This window comes from Photinus pyralis, unplaced genomic scaffold (assembly GCF_008802855.1).
Source record: "Photinus pyralis isolate 1611_PpyrPB1 unplaced genomic scaffold, Ppyr1.3 Ppyr1.4_LG10, whole genome shotgun sequence".
Taxonomy (NCBI): Eukaryota; Metazoa; Arthropoda; class Insecta; order Coleoptera; family Lampyridae; genus Photinus; species Photinus pyralis.
In genome coordinates, this window is record NW_022170250.1 from 7,662,148 (window position 1) to 7,676,149 (window position 14,002).

Below are 14,002 nucleotides of genomic sequence, written 5' to 3' on the forward strand. Positions count from 1 at the left end.
TAGCATATCGCATATTGTAAAAATCTGATGTGCAATGTCAACTTTACTATTTACGGAGATATTTTTTAAAATTTTAACCAAATGCTTCTAGTAAAGACTAGCATACCGCATATTGTTAACATCAGATGTGCGCATGCGCAAACAATATCAACTTTATTGTTTATGGAATTTTTGAAATTTTATCCGCAAATTCTTGTAATAAAGACAAGCATAACGCATATTGTAAATATCAGATGTGCGCATGCGCAGCATTGTCAACTCTATTATTTATGGAGATATTTTATTGAAATTTTATCTACAGATGCTTGTAATAAAGACAAGCATATCGCATATTATAAAAATCATATGTTAACTTTCTTATTTATGGAGATATTTTATTGATAATTTAACCACAGATTCTTCTAACTGCGCAATGATAAGTTCCTTAATTATAAGAATATTTATGCCATAAATTATTTTCCTTTGTACACATAAATAATCCGTTACATGACCTTTCAGGTAGAACTGATCAATTCATGGAAAATGCGCCTTAAGGCGAAAACCTTTTTTCATTTCTTTTTATCCGATCTCGCGACTCCAGTAATAAGAAAGTTAGGGATAGTACCGGCTTTAGTTGGGTCACACTGTATCCGTAGTGTATGCATGTACAGTAGTGGTCAGAAGTAATGTCCAATTTCATTTCAATGTTAGGGACTTTGCTCATTTTGAAAAGAAGCTCAAAACGCAGTATTCTCCCTCTTCAATTCTTCTTCTTCTTCCACCTTCTCTTCATGTTTGTTTTCTTCTCTTCTTCACCTTCATCATTTTCAATTTCCTTTCCTTTTCTTCTCCATCCGCTCTTGCTCCTTGTCTGTTTCTTTTTCTTGTCTTTCCGGTTCGTATCCCCTTTTAATTTCTCCCTTCTCTTTCTTCTTCACTTTCACCCTCCGCACTCTTTTTCTGTATTAGCTCCAATTCCCTGCTTTCCTCTTCGATTCTTCTAGTAAAGATAAGTATATCGCATTCTATAAATATCGGGTTCAATTTCGCTTTTATCTTTCACTTTCGTTATCTGTCCACTTTCACTTTCCTTCCTTTTCTGTGCACCAACTTTCCCTCTGCGTTTTAATTCCTCTCTATCGCTGCGTTTCTGTTTCCTCTTTATCCTCAATATATTGAACTTCCTTTCCTCTTCCGTTCTATTTAATCTTCACTATTCCCTTCCCCGCTTCCTGCTCGTTACAACCCATTTCCCTGTTCTTTGAACAGAACTTCTGCTTCCGTTTCCGCTTTAGTTTTATCTTTGTTACCTACTCCCTTCCACAATTCCTCTCGTGTGCTCCATCCTCCGCTTCCTTTACGCCTTTGAATTCTCCGCCATTCTCTATCTATTTCTGTTTCATTTTATGAACAACCGGTGGGGTGAGGGGGGGGGGAGTTAATCATCAATCGAACTTCATTTCGAAATGTGCCCCAAATAAGGTGGTGCTACCACTGCTAACTTCGCAATGGACAATGATGAATTTTCCACGTGTTTCCAATCTCTCGGTGAAAAATAAGCGGACACGTAACCACCGCAGCCGGGACCATATTTCCTCGTCACCGCTAACCTTTCAAATTCGCTAAAGATGTGCGCCAATCGGCGATGACGCGCCACAGAAGAATGCGCTTACTGGTTTCCTTCCTTGTACCGAATTACGCGCGCCAACTTATTTTTCACGTTCAAGGTTCAAAATGCGAAAGCCCGCGTCCTATAATTACATTCACGCGTACGTCATACACTGTTTAGCGCAAGCGAAGGTAAAACTTCACACGAACTTATAACGAAAAAAAAAATGGCCGCCGGTAAAAAGTGTGAAGTGCGCTAATTATACCCGACACGGCGACACTGACCGGGGAAGCGCACAATTTCAAGGATATTCCTAGTAATTACGCCGAAACTAACGGGAGATTTATCGAGCGGAGCGTAATTTCGAAAAGGATTAAGGAGCAGATGTGACCGACGGCAAAAAAAATATTTGAAAAACCTTCTGGCAGAGGATCTCTGTTTATTTTCGACCAATACCCTACTTACTGTACCCGGAAAGGAATCGCCGTAAAAATAAACGGCAAACGTTGTTTATTTGTCGAACCTAATTTTCGGGCACTATCGGTCAGAAAAACAAATGTGGACCGATCGCAATTTATGTCGCACTCCCCTCGTCAACTCACCTAAAGTTTAACCCATTTCCCAGACGTTTTAGGGTAAATCTCAAGGCGAGTTCGACATAATTCAAGGCTGACAACACCGATAAGCAAGAAATTGTCGAGAAATGCCTGTTTGGCAAATTTGGTGTTTGCAGATTCCGAAAAATCTGAGGCAATTCAGAAGAATAAAATGTAAAGGGACATAACAGACATAGGAAGATTTTAGAAGAAAACTCTCAATTCTTCAGATACCGAGGTTCTTCGGATACGCTTTTTGAATTCTTCATTTTCTTCGAACTTCTTCGGATTTTTGAGATCTTTGTTTCTTCGGATTTTTCCGCTTTTTTCAATTCTTTCTTTTCTTCAGATCCGCAAATTTTCCAAATTGTCGGATTCGTTTTTCAGAACCTCAAAATTATATGGATCATTAAGATTCTTCGATTTTTTTAATTCTAAAGATTCTTTATGTAGTTGCTTTAAATTCTTATGATACTTCAAATTCACTATAAGATTCTTTGGATTTTCCAAATTCTTCTAATTCCTTCACCCCGCTTCAGAGTAGTCGGAGTTTGCATTTTCATTAAGTCCTTTAAAGTTTTTTGGATTCTTCGAATCCTTTGAATTCAGATTCTTCAAACCATCAAGTTCTTGGTTGTTTTCGATTCTAAATGAAGCTGCAGCAGAATAATCCTTGAAAAATGAAAAATCCCCTTGAAGAATATTTGGCCCAAAGAATTTCAACATCTCAAAATACCAAAAATTAAAAAAAAAATTAGACAAATTTGAATTAAATTTTTCCCATTATTTTGATTTGTTAAAAAAATAATAATATGGAAAGTGAAAATTCGGAAAAATTAAAAAAAATTAAGCAAGTGAGTATAGAACTTCAAACTCGTTTTTCCAAAAATTGTTCCGTATAAAATTCCGTATACAAAAAAAGACAAATTTAGAAAAATAATAAAAACTTACCCAAAAATTCAAGAATTGAAAGTTTTAAAATTAAAAAATAATTCAAATTATTATATCTTGAAATTCTTGACGTCTGAGACTTTTTTGAACTCATAAAACGCGTTAGGAGTTATCTTGGAACCTTACAATTTTCGTGAAACCTCTTGAAACCTTCACAAGATTTCAAAAAATTTTCGTCGCTATGGAATTAGGTGTACCCAAAAATTAAAAGTAATGAAATCGAAGAACCCAAAGCAGTGATATGAAAATTTTCAAAAATCTATAACATACAAAAAATTTTAAAAATCAAATTCGCAAAATGAAATCTAAAAAAACTGGATAAAATACAACAAATTTAAAAAAATTAGAATTTGAATTAAATTGTTCCAATTATTTTGATTTTTAAAAAATTTTATAAACATTAAAAACGTTAAAAATTTGGAGAGGTTTTTCAAAAATCGTTCCGAAAATCGCTGTAAAATTACGTATACAAAAAAGATAAATTTAGAAAAATAAAGAATGAAAAACACAAATTCAAATTTAAAAAAAACCCAAAGAAATTTCCAAGGAATTTCAAATGCACTAAACAAAATATTAAAAATATTTCAAGAAGATAATTTCAAGAAAATTTCATAAGAATCTGACGTCAATTTAAAGATTTGAAAATAATTTCAAATGAAATTTAAGAAAATCCTCTTGAAATTGTATTGTATTCTTGAAATCTTTTTAAATATCGAAATTTCCTTGACGTCATATTTTATTATTGTTTAATTCTTTTTTAGTCATTTGAAATCCTTTTTTGGTGTTTCTTAAAAATCCTTTTAAAAAAGAATCTCTGACGTAAATTTAAGAAAATTGTAAAAATATACCATCCTTTGATGAAATTTCTAAAAATTAAACTTGCAATAAAATTTCAATGGAATTTCGAGAAAATTTTGCATAGTTTCAGAGCAATCTGAAATTTTTTTTAATTGTTTTCAAATTCAATTTCAATACATGCTATAAAACGATATATATTCACGATAGAAAATTCAACACGTTTTCAGGGCATTTTCGAGAATATTTTTGAAATTCTGTAGAATTTTTCCGGATATTCTTTTGAATTCTATTGGTAATCCTCTTGAAATTGTATTGTATTCTTGAAATCTTTTTAAAATTCCTTAAAATATTCCCGAAATTCCCTTGACGTCATATTTCATTATTGTTTAATTCTTTTTTAAACATTTTTAGTCGTTTGAAATCCTTTTTTGGCGTTTCTTAAAAATCCTTTTAAAATTTCATAAGAATCTGACGTCAATTTATAGATCACTTTTAACAGAATTTCAAGATTTGAAAAGAATTTCAAACGAAATTTAAGAAAATTGTAAAAAATTTAAGAATATCATACTACTTTTGATAAAATGTCTAAATTCTAAAAATTAAAGTTTAAATAAAATTTCAATGGAATTTCGAAAAAAATTCAGATAATTTCAGAGGAATCTAAAACTTTTTTAAAATTTTTTTCAAATTCAATTTCAATACATCCTACAATACAACTTCAACGAATAATACAATACAATTTCAATAATTCTTTTTTTAGTCATTCGAAATCCTCTTTTTTTGTTTTTTTAAAAAAATCCTTTTAAAATTTCATAAGAATCTGACGTCAATTTATAGATAACTTTAACAGAATTTCAAGATTTGAAAAGAATTTCAAACGAAATTTAAGAAAAGTGTAAAAAAATTTAAGAATACCATTGCACTTTTGATGCAATTTTAAAAAATTAAAGTTTCAATAAAATTGCAATAGAATTTTAGTGGAATTTGAAGTTTTTTTTTAAATTTTTTTCAAATTCCCTTGACGTCGTATTTTATTATTGTTTAGTTCTTTTTTAAACATTTGAAATCCTTTTTTTGATGTTTTTTTAAAAATCCTTTATAATTTTTTGAAAATTTTTTTATTTCTGTTAAAATTCTTTTGAGATTCTCTTGAAATTTTCTTGACGTTAAGTTCTTTTAAACGTCTTAAGGCCTGTTTGGAACTTTTTTGAAACTCTTGAAATCGAATTAAAAATTTTTCTGTCTTTCTTTAAAGTATTCAAGAACATTTTGGAAAATTTTAATAAAATCTCGGCTATATTTCGAAAAAAATTCAAATGAAATTTTAAAAATGTAAAAAATGCAATACATCTTCAAGAGCCTTTCAAAAAACTTAAATCGGAAACCTTGTATATTTTATTCCTCAAAGGTAGCATATTATCCCTTTTCAAAATTATAACACTAAAAAAATTCAATTTTGGTTCAAACACATTTTAACAAAAATTCAAAAATTTTTTTGAAATTATTTTTGAAATTATTTTTTTTGAATCATTTGGAATAAGTATAGGTACGTGGTCAGGCAAAAAAGTTATCGGATCTAACCTCACTTTTTAAATATTTTATTCTCAAGACTTTACCATTTTAAGTTTGACCCAAAAAGAGCACATGACACGTATACTCATTACTTTTTTGAGAGGACTAATATTGACCCTATGAAAGTGTCGAAAATGGGACACCCTGTACACACATTTTATTGGTTTATTTATTGCTTCAAACGGGTTAGATTCTACCACACAATTTTAGACAGTAGCCCACTCTCGTGGGAATTTTATCCTATACAATGGCCGAAACAGATATATCGCATAATTCCGATTTTTCAAAATGGGCAGACTTGAGACTGCACTATAAAAGCGAAGAAAAACCTTGAATGTTGTGCCCATTTCGATGCAGAAACCCTTTGTTTACGAAAATTGCGTATTCGGCGCGTACCTAATTGGCCCTTCGATCCGAATAATTACAATTCGCCTTTGTGGGTAAAGTTCCCCCCTATAATTAAACTCGGTCTTGTAACCTAGACCTTTTCGGCGAATAATCGAAACGGCGCGAATCCGAAGAACGTGACCGGCGTGCGAATGCTAACCCCGTGGGTTATTTTTTTTTTCGCGTACGTTTCGCACCTTCTCGTTCTGCGAAAAAGATCGATTACGCGGCCATCTTTGTCTTTTTCCATTCATTTGAATTCATACCGGTTGGATGCGAGTGCGTGCGTACGAACGCAACTCTTTTTTTTTTTACCGATGCAGCAGCCTACTAGATTGAGGTTATGTCGACGACCGCTCGTAGCGGACAGATTTTATGAGATCGCCGAATGCGACCAGCTTAGCTGACAGTTGAGAAGTGTCATCATTTATAACCCATAATTTCGCCTTGGCGTTTTATGTCCTTAAAGTTGCGAGACGTATCTCGAGGTTTTATCGTTGGTTTTTGCTCGGAAGGGTTGGCGAAAGGGGAGGGGTGTAGATAAAGCGAAATGAGACTTTCCCTTTAAAATTCGCTTCGGAGATCATTTTCTTCAGATTTTTATTGTTTTATTTTTATCTACCTACTCGTGTTCGTTACATAAAATAAACGACCATTATTTCACTCAACGCTACACTCGGCGTTCCAGAAAATACAATTCTATCATTTTGGAAGCCGTATTAGTTAGTCCAATTTCCGCAATATTCAATATTTTGTTATCAAAACACAAGCGTGCGTGGCGAAATTGAATTTTTTGAAAACGTTGAATTTTCTATCTTGAAATTTTTGAAGTTGTATTGTTGTATAATATATTGAAATTGAATTTGACATAAAAATTACTGAAATTTTCCAAAATTTTTTCGAAATTTCCTTTAAATACTATTGAAATTCTAATCAGTGCTGTAGTACTCTTGAAATTGTTTTACAACTTTCTTAAATTTCATTTGTAATTCTTTTCAAATCTCGAATCTCTCTTAAAGTTATCTTGAAATTGACGTCAGATTTTTGAAATTGTATTGTATTATTCTTCGAAGTTGTATTGTAGGATCTATTGAAATTGAATTTGAAAAGATTTTTAAAAAACTTCAAATTCCTCTGAAATTATCTAAATTTTTTCGAGATTCCATTGAAATTTTATTGAAACTTTCATTTTTAGAATTTTCATTAAAAGTACTATGGTATTATTGTTTTTGTTTACAATTTTCTTAAATTTCGTTTGAAATTCTTTTCAAAACTTGAAATTCTGTTAAAGTGATCTTTAAATTGACGTCAGATTCTTATGAAATTTTAAAATGATTTTTAAGAAACACCAAAAAAGGATTTCAAATGACTAAAAATGTTTAAAAAAGAATTAAACAATATTAAAAAATGACGTCAAGGGAATTTCGGGAATATTGTAAGGAATTTTAAAAAGATTTCAAGAATACAATACAATTTCAAGAGGATTTTCTTAAATTTCATTTGAAAATTATTTTCAAATCTTGAAATTCTGTTAAAGTGAACTTAAAATTGACGTCAGATTCTTATGATATTTTAAGAGGATTTTTAAGAAACACCAAAAAAGGATTTCAAATCACTAAACATGTTTTAAAAAGAATTAAACAATAATAAAATATGACGTCAAGGGAATTTCGGGAGTATTCTAAGGAATTTTAAAAATATTTCAAGAATACAATACAATTTCAAGAGGATTACCTATAGAATTCAAAAGAAATTCGGGAAAATTCTACAGAATTTCAAAAATATGCCCTGAAAACTTGTTGAATTTTCTATCGCGAATATACATCGTTATATAGCGTGTATTGAAATTGAATTTGAAAAAAATTTTAAAAAAACTTCAGATTGCTCTGAAATTATGCAAAAATTTTTCGAAATTCCATTGAAATTCTATTGAAATTTTGTTGCAACTTTAATTTTTAGAAATTTCATGAAAAGTATGGTATTTTTTTACAATTTTATTAAATGTCATTTAAAATTAATTTCAAATGACTACAAATGTTTAAAAAAGAATTAAACAATAATAAAATATGACGTCAAGGGAATTTCGAGATTATTTTAAGGAATTTTAAAAAGATTTCGATTTCACGAATACAATACAATTTCAAGAGGATTACCAATAGAATTCAAAAGAAATTCGGGAAAATTCTACAGAATTTCAAAAATATGCTCGAAAACTTGTTCAATTTTCTATCGTGAATTATATTATATAGCATGTATTGAAATTGAATGTGAAAAAAATTTTTAAAAAAATTCAGATTGCTCTGAAATTATGAAAAATTCTATTGAAATTTTATTGCAACTTTAAGTTTTAGAAATATCATCAAAAGTACTATGGTATTTTTTTTACAATTTTCTTAAATTTGATTTAAAATTATTTTCAAATCTTCAAGTTCTGTTAAAGTTATCTTTAAATTGACCTCAGATTCTTATGAAATTTTCTTGAAATTCTCTTGAAGTTGTATTGTATTATTCTTGAAATATTTTTAATTTTTCTTTAGTGAATTTGAAATTTCTTGGAAATTTCTTTGGTTTTTTTTTCAATTTGAATTTTTGTGTAAGTTTTCATTATTTTTCTAAATTTATCTTTTTTCTATACGTAATTTTATAGCGATTTTCGGAACGATTTTTGGAAAACTTCTCTTTCCCAATTTTTTGCGTTTTTAATGTTTATAAAATTTTTTAAAAATCAAAATAATTGGAACAATTTAATTCAAATTGATGTCTATTTTTTTTTAATTTGTTGTATTTTATCCTGTTGTTTGGATTTTATTTTGCAAATTTTTGAAAATTTTCATATCACTGCTTTGAGTTCTCCTATTTCATGAATTTTAATTTTTGTGTACACCTAATTCCACAGTGACGAAGATTTTTTTAAATCTTGGGAAGGTTTCAAGAGGTTTGAGGAAAATTGTAAGCTTCCAAGATAACTCCTAGCGCGCTTTAAAAAGGTTTTAAGATGAGTTCAAAAAAGTCTCAGACGTCAAGAATTTAAAGATATGTATATTAAGTTGAATTATTTTCTAATTTTAAAATCTTGAAATTCTGTTAAATTTGTCTTTAAATTGACGTCAGATTCTTAGGAAATTTTCTTGAAATATCTTATTTATGGAGATATTTCTTTGCAATTTTAACCAAAGATACTTGTAGTAAAAGCAAACGTATCGCATATTGTAAACATTAGATTAATGTGCGCATGTGCAATATCAACTGGTTTTTTTATCGAGATATCTTTTTGAAATTGTACTCGCAGATGCTTATATTAAAAGCAAAAGAATGCGTATAACAAAAGTCCCAATTCAAAAATGGAAGTTTAATGCGCCGAGACAAAACGTCGCCACTTTCACGCCAAACCTTGACCCTTTTGCATTTTTTGAACAACAAAACGTTTCGCCCAACTGAAATAAAGTATCATTAAAACGCGCGATGTTCTCTATCATACTCTTAATCTTCACGGATGTGACTCCCGTAGAGATAACGGGAGATTAACGATTCGTTCGGTTGCACGTCGTAAATTAACGCACGTCTTCCTTTGGGTTTTGGTCACTAATCTTTACTTTCTTTTTGCTTTGCAGGTAAATACGATCGATCAACTAACTCTCTCACTGACTAGGGGGGATCTGGTAAGTTTTTTCTGATAGGAGGCAAGCGTATTAAACAACCGACCCTTAAGGTTTACATTTCGGGAGCGTTACGAGCGTTGAGGTCACGAAGTTATCTGTGTACAATGACGGTCTATTTGTGCCGCTTTGAATGGAATCGTGTCGTTTTTCGCCCTTTTCTCTCGATTAAATAGAGCATATGCATATTACGGAAGTACTTGCGCGTGGCGTGCGAGGAATATGAAATCGAAAATCACGTCGCGTAACTTGTCTAGGGTTTGTGAGAGTAAAATATTTGAATGATCGAGTCCAGGGCCCACTGTACTTTATTTCAACAGATAAAGAGTGGGGTTTAGGAGAAGCAAAAAAAATGCGTGCCCTTTTTAGTGCATTCCGCATGCAGCTTGCAGTTGCGTGAATTTCATTCTTTCAGTCAACAGAATTTGGTGGAATTTATGCCGAACTCATGGCAAAATCAAATCTGCTTGCTACGAATCTTATTTGAGATAATTGAATTTTAATATGAAAGTTGAGTTTTAGGTTTCTGTAACGGGAGCTATCCAACTGTTTTTATTTTATTCCATTTTTTAAATGAGTTTTGCATGATAAATTTGGTATTAAGTGTTTAGGGAGTATACAGGGTCGTTACATATTTATCGGATGCGTCATTGGCCGGTTAATCGCACGAGAAAGGGGCTGGCGCCCGTCTGGCGGTCGATAATGAGCGATAACACAATTTTAATATGTTTAACGTGACCAAGACAGCTGAATCAGAATTGTTCATAGTGATAGGAAAAGCCTTATGTTTTCCTGTACGGCAGTTCTTAAATGCTTTTGGGGCGGTTTAGATGAAAACAAGAGGGCCAAGAAAAAAAAGGAGGAGTTAGAAGAAAAAGAAGAGGAGGCAGAGAAAAAAGGAATCGATTTTTTTTTATAAACGAATACGAGAAATACATGATAAGGATTAGGGTACAGAAGGAAAGACAGAGAAAACGTGATATCCAGCAAATGGGAAACGAGTAAAGAAATAAAAATGAGTAAATAACGAAAAAGAGTGCTGACTTATCAAAGGTAAAACAAAGAGGAGGGGGGAGTAGGAAATAGAACCGATATAAAGCGATATAAATTAGGTAAAAGGCCTAGAAGAAAGAAAGAAAATATTAAAAGGACGATAAAGGACAGAACAAAGAAGAAATAGAGTAAGGGAGAGAATAAGACAAGGGTGAGCCGCAGGAAGATGAGTAACAAAATACGAGAGAGGGTTAAAGGGCGAATGAGATGTGATGAGTGTGAAAAAATGGAACAAGGGGTAAATAGTATAAAGGGATAAAAGCAAAACTAATTATTCTTTGAAAAGTGAGCATGTGGAGAGGACGTTGACGAACAGAAAGGATAATGAGAAGGGAGTGAACAATGAAAAGGAGGAAAGAGGGAGTATGTAGTAAGATGGAAGGGAAAATTTACAAGTTGAATGTTGAATGGGACTGTGAGGAAAACATACCGATGAAGAAACACGAACTCGGTGCAGTCTATTTTTTAAGGATTAAAGATGGTCGTCGAACCTATTAGCACCATTTTGGCGCGTGTTACGAAATTTAAAAAAAAGTAGGGACGCGTCCAGGAAAAGTCACTTCACGTGCGGCTACAAAGTAACGATGTTCATAAGCGCGAACTTCAGGAAGATCTCAGAAGGTCCTCCATGATCCCAGTTTAGACCTTAGAATATGGTCCTTATACCTGCGCTGAGCGATCTTAAGATCTCCCCAGTCCGCATGCAGCTTAATTCGGCTTATTAAAGAACTCGCGAACCTCCTTACGAACTTTGTCAAGGTCTGAGTTTTACCAAGGTGTTCTCTTGGTTCCTCGGAAGGTGCGTAATTTACACTTCCGCCTGCCCTGCTTTCCGACAAAGCGAAGGTGGTCCATCCAACTGCGCTGGCAAAAGCTCGTCGACATCTTTCTTGATCTCTGAGGGCGCCTGTCCTGTCCTGAGCCATCGAGTTGCACTCCTGAGCCAACAACCCAGAGCCATCCTCTCTTTCGAGGAGCCTGAAAGAAAGGGTTTGAATTATCGTCCATGAGTAGTACGGGAATCCCGAAGGAAAGGGGTCACCAAACGGAGGTCGTCCGGTTTTCGAGGGGCACCGTTATCGACACTGCACCCCAGTGCCACGGAGTCCTTAGCACGGTTGCTAATACCTTGACTTGGGAGGTTGGTCCTCGACGACGACTCTCGTCGCTACCAATCTGGGTGTTAGCCCCGACGAACCACTTATAATCACTTCCCACACCGAAGCACGAGTCACTTTACGACCCTTATTCGCTACCCATATTCCATGCACAAGAAAGAAAATGTGCTGCAATACATTTAATTATAGATTAACAATGTAGTGTCGATGTTTCCAAATACAGCAACATCCACGAATCGCTATAATATTTATTACATCGTTTAATTCTGCATACTCGCATTGAATATCATCCCTAAGAGAACCTACTGTATCTAAATATAAATAAAAACACGCAAATCGGTCAGTAATTCATATTGCGGGTTGGCAGGTAAAACCAGCACTAGGAACAGAGGGATACTGTAAATTGAAAAACAATAGGAAACATAATGGAATCTTGCATTTAATTCAAAGTATGATCAGCATAATTATAAAGGAACAATTTGTATTTGTAATGCACTATAAATGACAATGCCCATGCTGTACTGGAATGTCGTTAATTTGGCAAATAATCTAACACGATCATATATGATATAATTACTAGATGGATGCAATAAACGTAAAGATAAAAGAAGAAAAATACAGCACCTGAATAATAGTTGAGACACTCACAGTAACTCGGTACTCAAAACGTAGGACAGAGAAGAAAAAAACACGTGTTTCACGGAAACGAAACAGAGCGCAATCTTTAATTCTTTCGTTGTGCCCGGGGGCGGATTGGGGAATATTTAAATCGAATTTTAGCGGGCAAATTCGGTTCCATTACAAGGTATAACCACCTGGACATAAACAAACACATCATTCAGTAACTGTAAATACTTATAATAAAACACAGCTTGGAGCACGCCAACAAATAAAATCTAATAAAAATTGTGACAAGCAAAACGAAACAAAGAAAAGAGAAATCATTATGCGAGCACGTTACTCGAGGGCTCTGAATACAGAAACCCATCCCGACTTTTTTTTGCCAAACTTCATAACCAAAAATCATCCCTGTTCCGGGCATCTGCGTAGAACGGTCGAAGACTTTCCGATTGCTGTATACAGAGCGTTTCGCATTTTTTCCCAGATGTAAGATGTATTGCCTAACCCTAACCCAAATTACACAAAATGTGTAAAAGTTTATAGAAATGACTTGTGTCCACACTAGTTTTTCTGTGTGAAATGGAAAACTTTCCCTATGACAATACGCATACCGGTGATGACGTAACGTTTCTGTTCGTTGCTAACTTTGTGGACTTTTGAATTTTTGCTTCTACCCGTTACGTGGTTGCTATGGGACTATAAGGGGGAGGTTTACCTCCTGACAGTTGACGAACGCAAAAGACGGAGAGAATGCGGATAAGGGCGCGTTTTTTCAAAATTGATAATCATCAAAGCAGAAATCTGGAGCTTTGGCAATATTTCAGTTTGATCAGATCTCCGATTTCAAGTCCTGGGTTTTGAAGTGGAAGAAGCCCTAATATACTGGATTAAGAGTGGGGGTGTGGTCTCCGGTTTGAATAGACGCAAATGTTGACAATCTTCCCGATTTTCCGAACCGAACGAATTTGATGGCAAAGGAAGAGGGTCTCGATGGCCCTCGTCCAAAGATGGAAAAACGTCCGCGAAGAAAAGGAAGTTGTGCAAGAGAAAATTGTAAAGGTTGTTATTATCGATTGTAAACTAACATTAAAGTTTCACGATGCAGCACGTGCGTTCGGTTTAATAAACGCGCGCGGCATTTTATTTATTTATTTATTTTTGCCGTTTAAATGTCGAGAGATAAAGTCGCGAAGGGAACGGCTTTAATTATCAATTTACTTTGGACGGGGAGGCGAAGTGAAGAGAGAAAACTTCTCACTAGGTCAGCTTTATTCCCGTTAGTTTGAGTACTTTAAAATGCGACCTCCACAATAGCAGCCCCATACGGAGAGAAGTTCGGCGAGACGGCGCGATGTTGCCGGCGCGCCATGCACTTGTGTCTATTGTTAGCGCGCGTCGAAATCGGCAACGTCGCCTGTTATTCACCAGCGTCCTTGTGCTTTTACAAATCGCCCACGCGTTTATTGTACATGGTTGCTTGTAGCGTAATGGCGGTGGGGGAAAGGCAATGTAAACATTATATCATTCCCAGTCAAAAACACTATAAATCGGTGCGGATCAATACCGCGGCGACGTACAGTGTAATTACACTAAAAATCTATCGTTACAAGCGAGCGCCCACCCACTCCCAACAACATGTGGCGATGATAACACAAAAACAAT